We start from the raw sequence: 12854 nt of genomic DNA, 5'->3' as shown, positions 1-12854 counted from the left end.
CAATACGGGTTGAAGGACTGCTATAAAAATATGAGGAATTGAAAGCCTGTCTTTTGTAAGGAGAATAGAAAGGTTTGCTTATCTAAACAAAGGCTAAGAAGAGAATAATTATTTGAAGTACTTTAGGAGAACAAATACTCAGACAAGTGAGAAGGAAAGGAGAAAGCAATGATCCAGGCTAAATAACATCTGCATCACAAATCAATGGACAGAAACTGGTTGCAGTAAAATGAAAGCTGGAATAAGACTCTGTTACAGTCTTCCAAGAGGAGTTTCAGGGACAACTTAAGTTTCTGAGACTAAGCGTAATCCATTTGCCAAAGGGATTTATATTGATATGATCGCTTATGATAGAAATGGCTTGAACTCTTGACCCAGGAGGTCCCTCTTCTCTTCATTTCCTTGGAGATTTAACAGAGAGTGGATTTCCTCAGGGCCAGTGCAGTATCAGTACACGTTATCAGACAGAAGACAATGTGCTACTTCAAATCTGATGACACGTGGCTGGAATTTTAATTATAGACTGCAATTTTAGAAGGCTCTTAAACTCCTTTCAAAAGCCAGGCTGCAGATTTTAAAACGGATTTAAGAGAGGTTTGTCAGAAGTGAAATATTTCAAAATAACTGACTACTCAGAATTCTTTAATTTTTATCATTAGATCACTTTAATACCAGTTAGTTGGTAAGTCCAATGAAGATTTTCTGGCATTTTAGTTTTCCTTTGAGCAATGCTTAGCAAGGTTACATTCTATCTCATTAAATTCACTTACAGTTTTATCCAAATATAGTACTGGTCATGCTGTCCTCCTAATATAAGACACAGACCTGATACACCCCAACAATTCACCTTACAGATGTTTGCATTTGAAGTAGGAGTGAATATTTCACTTGGCAAACCCTCTGGGGTTCTGCAGATAAAAGCTATATAAAATGCGATCTGTCATATGATTAGTGTCTCTTGATGCGGCGTGCAAAGTGTGAGTTATGTGCCACTTGCATTTTCCGCAGTGTATCAAGACATCTTTCTGCATGTTGGTATCAAGGGACTTACAAGGTTACAACTCCTCAATAGTTCAATTTGAAGTTGACTTTTCATGGTAACTGTAAGAAAAATAAATGACGCGCATCTTCTGAAATAAAGAAATTTATGAAAGAAAATTATACTTGCTAAACTTTAGTTGTCATAGATGTCTATGCTGAGAAACTGCACAGAGTAAACAAACCATTTTGCTCTACAACCCTCAGCAGGCTACATTAATGAACAAAAAAACCCAAAGCCACTTTCTCTATCTGCAGCTTAGGAACTGCGCTGGTGTTGTATATTCACATTCATTCAGATAATAAAACAATTTCCAGGGGAGATAAAGGAGTCAGATGATTACCAATGTCATTACAAAGATAAAAACACATTTTCGAGCTTGAAAAACATAATTCCAAATGCAGGTTTTGGAAAGAAAAGAACCCGTGTAGTTTCCTACTAGGCATAGTTTACTTGTCCTAAACTCAGAGCCTTCTAAGTATTAAAACAATAAAATTGCCTTTCAGTGTATTTATTGAAACAGAGCAAAACCACACACACAAAAGAGACCCCAAACACAAACTCCATTCAAATCTCAAGTTATGGGAACATAATAAACAGGCATTTTAGTCTGCTTTCCCATCGAAACAATGAACCTTGAAAACAGATTTTGCTTGACACAGTACTCCTATCTATTGTCTTTTCCTTTTGTTCCACCCACAACCTGTTGGTTGATTTGAGAAGCCATCTAGATCCTATAAATTCACAAAATAGGCAGTTAGAGGGGAAAACACTGATGTACATGCTTTCTTAGCAACAGCAGAGCGAGTCCTAATAAACAGATAAACGCCACGTAGAAAAGAAAAATTATGTTTTGAACATGCACCATATTAGATACTGTGGTTGCTCAAGTGAGACGTGAATGCATAGCAAGATAACATTTTTATTAATACCAGTGCTTACAGAACTACTTCTCTGATGTCTTGGCATAAATTAGTTTTTCAGTAAAATATTATATATGTATTTTTAGGTAATTGCAAAACCCCAGTGGCATGTTTCACACATGTATGTAGTATACAATGCAGCCACATTTTAATTCCTGCAGAAATAATTTACTGATTTTACTCTGCCAACAGGAGAGATGCTAAGAAAAGTACCCAGTGGGCTGGACCCAGATAAGGAGAGCTCTGTGGGGGATGTGGAGGGTCACCACACCTGCCTCCCACTTTGAACTTCATAGCTCACAGCTGAGATACAGCTTCCTGCACAATTCGTGCAAAAGAAGTCAGGCACCTGAAAGCAGGATTCACAACAGATAATACCTAGAGTGGTGCAATACTTAAGCCAACCAACAGTGAAGACTGAAGAGGTTTTCTCAAATCACATCCGTCCCTGGTCTAACACACCCACTTACAAACATGCATTTCAAACTTGAGAGGTCCGGATTAAGGATGTATCTGCACCACACTGTGGCCCGCAGCCTTAACAACTGAGCTAGTACTGGAACTGGAAACAATTAGCTATGTCAGTCAAGGGTTGCATGAATGTTAATTAGGTTTGATGGTGGAAAAGTGGTTATGTATTTTATCTGACAAAGGCACAAGCTATAAACAGCCCTGGGAACTGATACCTTGCATGAATGGCCACCCTATTACTCCATAAAACTCTTTCTCCCTCTTATTCATTCTCTCCAGCCCCCTAGATCTTGATTTATTTTTCTTTCTAGCCATTGGCTAGTTTCTAACCTCATGGCAAGAGCACTTTCCTGGCAAATGACTGACAAGGGTTTGAAGTCCACAGAGCCCGGAAGAGACAAAGAACCTAGATCTACCACTGCCACCTGGGGCACTCATCACCATTGCTCTCCCTTTCTGCTTTGACACTGCTTCATGCTAATCTTAATGGTGTCTGTGTGTGCATCCCATTAAGGTCAGATACCTCAGAGGCCACAAAGACACCCAGGTTTATTAATCCCAAAGGGAGACGTATATGTACCAGGGCACTAGGCAATTATTTCAGATTTCATGGAGTTTTCTCACCAAGTTAGAGGTCAACTTATAATTACAATACCCTTCCCTCACTCCTGTCCTTCTTTAGTAAGCAGTGGTTTCTCAGGAATGCTGGTAAGTGACTGGTTTTAGTATGCATTTACATTCTGAATGTGCCATGCAGGAAACCAGGGAATCAGTAAAAATTATATTCTAGAAGAAGTTATACAGCTTTTTTCCCCCCAACTTCCAAAAAGGAAACAGTGGTTTATAGAGGAAGCACTTCTTTTGTTCATATTAACTTTCTGAAGTTGTACTAGATGATATTCTTGGATAAGAGCTCAAAGAATACTCACTGTTATCTCTTAAACAATGATGGAATTTGGGCAGATTTCTTTATCCAGATAACGCATGGGAGATTCAGGTTTGCTTTAAAAAAGATATAGAAGTACAAATTTACACATCCAGAGTGCAAAACCACATAAACATATGCCACAAGAAGTGGCCACAAGTAGTTCTGGAGGAAGGAACAAAAGGTTTCTTTCCTTCTACCTGCCCCCAAGAAGGCCTTGAAGGCAATTCTGCCCTCATGCGTGTGCAACCGCACCTTCCCCTGTGCAGCAAAACAGAGTCCCAGCTTCAAGTTAAATGAGCTCAGACAGAGGAAAGGGAAAAGCTGTTATTTCCAGTGGTCAGGAACCTAATGCCCTTTGAGTACATCTCGGCTACTTAAATGATGGAGCTCCCATTTCTCCCTGAGCATGCGCATACTTTCAACACACTCTCTTACATGCTGTTTACAAAAGTATTTTACAATGGAAATACGGCTCTTAGTTGAATTTAGGCCTACAATAGCCAAGTAACTTTTCTGTTAGTAGGGCCCTTAAAAGCCCTTAGACTCACTGGAAATCTCCAGGTCACAAACTGGTAACCGCTGTGAGTCAGAAAATGTAGTCTGTGTCCCTTGAAACCGCAGGCTACAGACCTGGGGACTGCAAATGATGCCAAATTATTTCCTTCCTCCTCATAGAGCCCTTCCATTTAACCATTAATTTTAACAGCGAACAGTTGCTTTGTTGCCGGACTAACTTCCACAGAACACTTAAACTGGCCACTATATTAATCCTCCACAGCGCGCTCAGACCAGAAGGGTAAGCACAAATAATATCTATAAATTTACTATCAAATAAGGGATTTTCTTACTGAAAAAGTTCTGTAAAAAAAACAGAATAAAGAAAAACAAGATGAGTTCTTGCTCCACTCAGCCATTTTTCTGATGTCTGTTCTTAGGCAGCTCTTCCGGTGGTTTTCACTGGAGGACACCCTATGTCAAGGTGCACTTCCAAAGAACTGGACTTGGTTCTAGCACTCGTTCAAGTTAGGGGACCTCAGACTTACAATCCCCGCATTTCTTGTCTCAATTGCATTTCCTTTTTTAAACCATCCTACTGTCCTCTCTTGCTTGACCAAGAGCTTAGAGAGCTCTATCAGTTCTAGCTGTAGAGTTAGTTAGCTCTACATTCATACGCTATTCATATTCTGTCTCTCCTACTGTAAGGCAAAAAATATGTGGTACTGAAGGGGTTTTTTTTCTTGCCATATGGACTTGAGTTAATAATACAGAATTAGGACCGTAAAAACGTATTAAAAAGTTTTCCCTCCCCTCTCTGATTTACAGGAATGGAACTGTCTGCCTATATGTAGAAGAAACAGATAAACAAAGTTCAACCATATTGAATTTTTTTTCTCTTTTTATGCTACTTAACCAGAAGATAGCTTATACTACTGTCCAGAAACTACTTGGGAGAAACTACATTTCATCAGGAACCTCTATTTTAGATTTGTGACATTGCAATGAAACCAACATGAATGAAGGAATTCTGAATACCCCAAGCCCTTACTTTCCCTGGCATAAGTACAAAAAACTCTTACGGTTTCAAGAGAAAATTAAACAAGAGGGGACCTCTTTAACTGTGATCTTAAGTTCTTATGGGAAAGAAAGGATGCGCAAACACTAACATAACCAGCTGATTTTAATAGGTAATAGAATCACTAACTTTTAAGTAAAAATGTTACCTGCTGAAGTTAAAAAAAAAAATAAACAGCCAAAACCTGATTGTAAAAACATGGGCACAGTGGGCAGAATAAGGGCTGAAGATTTGTCACCGGACTCATGACTGAACTCTAAGCTAAAGCACAATTTAACTGGGTTTTTAGTCCTTAGGATCCTGTTTCTGAGAGCCAGGAAAACTGGCAGCTCTGCAGGATCCGAGTTCATCATAACCATGCAACAGCAGCTGCAGGAAATGTCCCCGTCTAAGGGTAATGTCCTCATTAAGCAAAGCTTCTGGAAAGGCTCATCAGCTAGTTAAGAATTGCGGCTGTGTCCAACTCTAGCATATTTTCCAACAGTTTTCACTGAATATTGTCACTGCCACAAAGCTACCTCTTTCTGTGCTGAATCAGCGCTTCCAGAACAGACTTGTGTTTGGTATATAAAGCCATCTGGCAAAGGTCCTGGTCAGAGGTGCTGCTTTTTAAATGGAAGCAAAAGGAATTTATGCAGGAAGGAAAGGAAAAATAATACAGGTCAGAAAAATAAAGATGAGAAGGCAGGAAAGAAAGATGAAAGTGCCACCTGAGTCACAAAATGGAAGCTTAGGAACAGATTTCTAACCCTGGTCTGCACACCAAACCTCCCCCAAGGCAAATCACTTAATTCTTCTAATTTAATTTTTCCTCATTGGCGTACAACTTTCCTAATAGGAATGCTATAAACAACTTACTGTTCCTCAAAGTACTTTGAAGCTACAAAATGCTTATTAATAAAGATGAGACTGAGATATACCAAAGGAGGACAGAAAAGAGCAAGAAGAGAAACTTAGTATAATAATTAGAATAATGTGGAAAATATTTTCAGATGATTTGAGCTATGATGCAGGAATAAAAGAAAAGCCAAATAAATAGAATCAGAAAAATGTAACAGCAAAATCCTTCCAGCCAAAACTGGCTACAAGAAATGACCACAAAGAGGTTTGTAGGTAACCTACTTGTAACCTTTTGGTCTTTATTACTCATGATAAAGGGTTGCTTTCCTAACCCTAATTCATTTTCAAGACCAGCAGATTAAGAAGAGATCACTATCAAGCTGAATCTTCCAGATAATAATCTCTGCTAGCTCTAAATAATCACTGAAAGAGGAGCATAAAAGGAACCATAATCATTTGCCTTCAACGCTTTTGATGGGGAATATGCAGAAATCTAACACAGAAAGGTGCTAGAATGCTGTGTTTTCATAACAATTGTTTTTTTATCCTAAAATAAAACCAGTCAAATAAAAACTTAATCTTATTTATTTCACCCTACAATGTTAACCACATATAGAATTATTCAAGATAAGGGGAAAATTATTGGTTGTCTATCTAGCAAATTAAATCACATTAAAATACGGTATGAATTTTAAGCAGAACTGTTCCTACACACACTTATTTCAGGAGAATTTAATTCACTTAGAGAGAATTAAACTAAAAAGAACAGGGTTTACTGAATTCTCAGTAACGGGGTCCCCAAATTAAGCTATGCTCTGTTTTGTGACTGCTTTTCAAATTTGCTTAGGCCCTGAAGTCACCTTCTTTTGCCGAAGACTGAACACACAACGCTCACCTGCTGTGGCTGCTTATACAGCTGTTAACTCAGTTCCTGCCAACCCCATATAGGTACAGCTAGTATTCAAGTCTCCTAATTTAAATATGTGTACATACGTATGCATATACACATACATACAAACACACAGTTTCCTGTATTTTACTCAGAAAAATACAACACAATCTAAAATCTACACTCCTAAATTCTTCGAGATATAAGTTTAAATCATAAAACAAAAAGGAAAACTTAGCAAATATTTTACCTTACAACATCAGAGGAAGTTAAAAATTAAGACATGTTAAGAGGAACAGTACTGCCCATGTTACACAAAGAAACACCTGAAATCTGTGAAAAACACCACAACAATATACTGGCTGCTATCCAAATCTATGCACCTGTTGGCAACCGACATCATATCTCTCGGTCCAACATAAAGATCTCCTGCATGATGTTTGCGCAAATCTCATTAGATGTCCCTCGTGACTGCCTGGCGCCTTTTAATTATTTTTTTTTTTAATCAATAATGTTAGTTTTAGAGAATTTAGACAGCTTGGGATGTCATCTTTCTATTGCTCACAACATGATTCTCATTCATCAGTGCAAGTTTTCTTTCCTGGGAGTAGGAACACAATCTACGAGACTGTAACGCAACTCTCCATTTGATTCACTGGTGAAACAAGCTTGAGAAAGAGGAACTGGCAATATCTTCCGTTTCTAGGTGATGCTGTAAGATCACCGCTTGGTGTTTGCAAGTATGCAGATAAATCTTCCCTCTCTGACACAGAGGGAAAAGACTGAACCAAGCAGTGAGGAGCCTTCCAACTTCGCATGTCTGCAAGACAAACTCAGCAAATCTTGTTTGCTCCCTCAGATTTATTACATATTATTTACAAGATTTATGTGCTACCACTGCCCGTCCTATGATGTTTTATACTTGGCTGGTCATCACCACACTGCCTGTAACACAGAACTCCAGTCTATTAGCAGGCCAGGGAAGAAAAGCCATTCTAATCAGATAAAATGCTGGAGGCATGACAGACTCATATATTTACAAGTCTGGCATAAGGACTAACTTTAAATTATTACTTCCATCAGTAATTTTACTCCCAAATCACATGAAACCTAAACCCAAAATAAAATGAAAACCACAATAAATAAAATCACAAAAAAGTAATTTTGAGCTTGAATACAACTGTACGCTAAAAATATCAATGCATTATGTCTGAATCAAAAGCAAGTGACTGACATAGGAGTTTGTCCTTGCAAGTAACAATGAATTGCTACCACGGTCACCACCACTGACAATGTACCTGGTGCTTCCCCTCAATGCTCACTGTCAGTGTCATCATCTCCCCATCTCCCTCCGCCTCTTGCAAGCGTGTTTCTAATCCATTAACTGGTGAACACATACATATACTCTCTTCCTGGTAATGCCAGTCTGCTGCTACACGCGCCACACACGACGACAGCATTTGCCGCGTTAGGAGCGGTGCACGCCTCCCTGCCAGAAACCATTCTGCACAACTTTCCAAAGATGATCCCCGAAACATTTGCTGTATTGTCATGCTCCCAAGGTCAATGTTCATAACTGAACGCTGACTTTTTTTTTGCTGATGCACACCATGGAAATGCATTACATGCAAATATTATTCCCTGAACAAAAGTCACTGTGGTACTTTATCCAAACAATGAGCTAGCCGGTCAGTTTAGGATTAATTCAAACCCCCTCTCTTTATTTTTTTCCTTCTAACTTTTGAAGATGGTACCTTGTCCTACTTTTGCAATCTCTTTCTTTTAAGATTGATTTATGGTAGCAATTTTCTTCCATCTGCATATCCATGAAAATTTGGGAACCAGCAGCAGAGCATAAGCTTATTCTAAAAATAAGAAGGCTTCACACAAAAAATGAAGTCATGTAAGAACACCCATGGTGAGCTATGAGTACATTACACAAAGCACAATAGGGACCCTATGGAACACAGCAGCCCCAAAGTATTCTAGGCACATTTTTATCCTTAGCAAGCAGATAAAAGATGCTGCTTAGTTTTTAAATCTCTAAAGGATGAAAAGAAATTCACCTTGGATTAGGGTAAATACCATGTACGAGCAGGGATAGACAACAGATTTCTCTATGGGAGTCATTTTTCTCATGAACCGATTCTGATTTTTCTGTGAGTTGCTGTTAACTCAAATTAATGATTCATGACTGCTTTAAACATTTGTACTATTAATTTACTGGATCAGTAACAAGGAATTTATAACTTCCTTTTGGGAAAGTAGAAAAGAGATGACCCACCAGCATCTACATGGAGGCTTTGTGAGCTTTATGTTTTGTTTTGGGTTTTGGGGGGCATGTCCTATGGGTAAAGCATAAATAATTATCCAGACAAATTTTTAAACAACATACCAAATATCTAGGTACAGAAAATAAAGTGAACATAAAAGTGCTAATCTAAAAGCTATTAATACAACTTACTTTTTTAATGGAACTGCACCGTAAACTCCAGGTACAGGCTTGCCTATGGATAAGGGAAAAAGTTATTTAGAATATAAGTGCATTCCCTGCAGTGCAAAATGAACATGACCCAAACCTACTACTCCTACAGCTGTCACCCCATGACATGGTAGTTTTAAATGCCATCATAGAGAGCTCATGATACAGGTCCTGTATCACTGATGCCACGACTGCAGATGCCAAGGTTGGATCTGGAGTTCAGACACTGAAGTTCTCAAGTCCGCTTCTTTCACAAGTGGTAGATTCACATGGAATAATTTTTTTTTATTTATTTTTAATACAAGAAAAAATGTTCCTGGACTTTCATGTTACTGGGAACTGATGAAACCCTTCAGAGGAATGTGTATCTGTTAGCACAGCATGCACAGGTCAATTATTAAAAAACTCCACGAATAAACACCATTAAAAAGTTCCCTAATCTCCGAAAGTTCATCAGCATAGGTTTAAGTTCATTATGAGACATGGCAGAGGTTAAGTAAGCATCTACCATGAAAGGAACGCACAGCCTGGAAGAAGGTTGGTTTGTTTGTAATGTATTGTGTATGGCTACTAACTAATGAAGAGTACAACATTCAACTATTTGCAGAGAAGCTGCAGTACAAAGAGTTCGAGAACAGCAATGACCTTGGACAAATTGTATTGGCCAGTCTATCTTAACGCTAAGAAATGATGATTTTACTTTTTGCCATCTCCATGCAGAACTCTCACTGAACTTCCGAGAGAAGGCAAACTGCACCCCTTTCCTCTTTTTTTTTTTTCTCTTGTTGTTTTTGTGAACCTGGACCTAAACATACATCTTGGTTAAATCCACAAGGACAGAGGAAAGAGTGAAGACAGTTCACCTGTTCTGTTTCATACAGAATTTCTTCACTATCAGCCCAGAACAGTTTCTAGCTAATATTTCCTCTAACTTAAAAAAAAAAAAAAAGAAAAAAGTTTAAAAATCCTCCTTAAAAAAAAGAACATAAAAAAGGGTGAGAAATGCTGCAACAATTCTGGTAGTTTGCTTCCTCTGCAGCTAAAACAGAAAAGTTCTATTTCTCATGCAAAAAGCTAGCTTACGATTATTGGCAAACTCTGATGAATTAGTAAGTAAAATACTTTTACGAATAAAAAAATATTTTTCTCTTATGCAAGGAGGAGGACACCTAGAGGATCACCTCAGGCCCCTGCCATCATCTTTGTGGCAACAGGAAATCACACTATTAACTTCCAATTACTAGACACTGACTTTCACTTGGCTCAAAATTTATTTTTTTGTAGTTTAGTGTTGGCTTAAACTTTACAGTGAAGGCATAACTTCAATAAAAATGAAAGGGAGAAATTATCTGAATCAGTACTGAGAATTCACTTATCTGTACCCCACTGTCCAAGAGGGCCCAATCCATGCATCTCTGTTTCTCCTTACTCTAAATGCTCTGGTTAGATTCAGATGACACTTCAGAGCGTTATTACCAAAGAACCTTATTCCTTTAGTAACAACTTAGTTCTTCAGCTGTCCTGTTGTTACACCATCACGGTTAGCCTCTCCTAGTCAATTAGGTCAGAAGGACCAGCTGCAAGAAGAGCAGTGGCTATTCACATTAGTCTTGGCAGCCTAACCACAGTTAATCAACTCATGTGTGTTATCATCTGAGATGATCCCATTTGCAAATCTGTAGGATCATGGTCTTTGGATCCCTCCAGTTTCCTTCCTTCCTGTTTCTTTTTATTCATTCCAAATTACTCCTCCGAATTCCTTTCAATCATCTAAGCAAGCCAACCCTTTTGATCTGCCCTGCAAACCTTCTGTATGTGCTCATCCCTTCCCAGTCTTCCAGCCTCCAGGGAACAACAAAACGGCGTGGTGAGGAAAGTGCTTCAGTACTACCCTGACAAGAGGAAATGCAGACAGGACCTGAAAAGCCTTCATGCAGCAACAGGCTCCTTAGCAGCTCTGTGTAGGAACTGCAAAGTAAACAAGGAAACAAAGAGCATTTCCCTTCAATCTCAAAACAGTAAGTGATACCAGCTGCTTCTCTTTGCAAAAGCAGTGAATGACTTTCCATTTCTGATGGTCTTTGGGGCTGTCAGCCACACTCTTGCTCCTTGGAGAAGAAGGTGACGCCAATTTGTTGCGCAGAGAAATGGGAGGGTTGACCTTAGACTGTCTGCTTGGATAGGAACCTTAACTGCTCAGTTTGACTTTAGTTTATAAACTATATTTTTTTTTGCCTTTCGTACTGACCTAAATACTGCAATGTTTCGTTTACAAACACGTCAAGGGAAAACTGGTTTTGCCCTTGCCCTACATTTCCCTTTCTCTTCGCAGTTTAGCATCTCTAATATATTTCCTTTACCATATTACAGAAACTACTTTTTCACATAAAATATTTTAGTCATTTGCTGGAATTCATAGGCTTCATATCCCACTGTTTAAATGGTCATATCCCACTGTTCATATCCCACGGCTTCATATCCCACTGTTTAAACGGTCAGCGTTGAATCAATTTATTTATATTAAATAAACAAATTGCTATTAAAAACCATTTCAAATTCTACTGTTTTGATTAACGTTTGCAACGTTATTTTTTAAAAAATAAAAATTCAGGCTGACAAAGAAAACTTTTGTTGCTACAGTTTATAAATTAAACAGAGAAAAACTCACCTCTTCTGACATTCATTTTCATTCCAATGCCTTTTGCTCCATCAGACTATTCCCCCCGCACACCTGCTCTCTATCGCCATTTGTCTGATTAATTATCCTCACTTCTTCTCTACAGGCTTTGACAAGTTCCTCTTCCAACTCCATCCCCATTTTTTGCCTTGTGTGGCTTAAATCTCCACCCTAGATATACCGGCTCCTCCCAAAATGAAATGAAACAGAAACTACCAATAAACAGTCTTAAATAAAGTAACAATAAATAGCAGAAAGTCTTGGCTATATACTGATTTTTGGAGAATTTATAAATTAAGCAGTTTCAGAGTAGGAGCTGGCTGAGGGGTTTAGGTTTCTGTGTGATACACACTCCCATGGAGAAACAGCCGTATTCAAAGAGGTCTTTATGACAGCATTATACATACTATTTCCCTTAGATAACACAGGTAGAAATTATTATCAATTCAGAATCTAATACAAATACTGAGCAGTATTTCTGTATGCGAAAGTATCACATAGGTGCATCTCAGTCTATTTTTGTCAGCATCCGAGTTACCTGGTAGTACACGCTATTATTAATTCTTCTCAGGATTTCCACAGTTATTATTCCTCTCTTTTCCTGCTTTCAGCTTGTTGAACCTTGCCAAAAAATCCTGCTGGTAAGCTAAAACATACCTGTGCTTCATCACTCATGTAACTTTTCATATGGAAACTTTGTAGATTTTTATTAGTAAACAATTCAAAAGGTATATAATCTTCACAAAGATGGGTCTGAGTGTTCCTTGACAGGTTAGAGAGGACCGAGATGATCTGGCACTGAAAGTGCATCTGTGACATCTAGTTTTGTGTTCAGTTGCCTTTTCTGCCCAAAATTCACGTAACTTTTCCAAGTCTTTCAGTACCTTTGAAATTTGAGTTGTCTCGCTGTTCTCCCTTCTCCGTTTCATAAGACCGGTAAAGGTTTGAGCGTGATTATGGGATGGGCAATTTAGAAAAAGGACAGAGAGACTATGTTTGGCAGCCTGCACAGGCAGAGAGATAACAGGTACG

Source organism: Vanellus vanellus (genome assembly GCF_965231255.1).
Source record: "Vanellus vanellus genome assembly, chromosome: 9".
Taxonomy (NCBI): domain Eukaryota; kingdom Metazoa; phylum Chordata; class Aves; order Charadriiformes; family Charadriidae; genus Vanellus; species Vanellus vanellus.
The sequence above is the reverse complement of the archived record's forward strand: the minus strand, read 5'-3'. Positions refer to the sequence as shown.